Genomic DNA, 431 nt, shown 5'->3' with positions numbered 1-431 from the left:
AAATGTAATGCTTTATTTTCTAAACGTTATGGCTGCACGAGACAATTCTGCAATAATATCTTTGTTATACATGTTGCATATATTGATATACCGTGTAGCATAAATTCATTATATCTTCAACTGCTTACTATACCACTATTATACTGTATATGTAGTATACTTCAATATATATCTCTAAAATGCATACCTGCTGTAAATGTTTTATACCATATGCAAAATATATCCTACATTATACTCTCTTATACTTCTGTCCTAAAAAAAACAGAATATCCTAACTTGTATATCAAATAATTCTACTTACAAATCTTGTAATATATTCGTCTATTGCACTACTACAATTACTCTTGGGCATATCCTTTCTGTATGCTATATTTATGCCTGTATTCTAGTAAACCCACTAACACATCCGTCTATAGCATGTACTTCCATGC

Source organism: Penaeus monodon, chromosome 23, assembly GCF_015228065.2.
Source record: "Penaeus monodon isolate SGIC_2016 chromosome 23, NSTDA_Pmon_1, whole genome shotgun sequence".
NCBI lineage: Eukaryota > Metazoa > Arthropoda > Malacostraca > Decapoda > Penaeidae > Penaeus > Penaeus monodon.
This window is presented reverse-complemented; position numbering follows the sequence as displayed.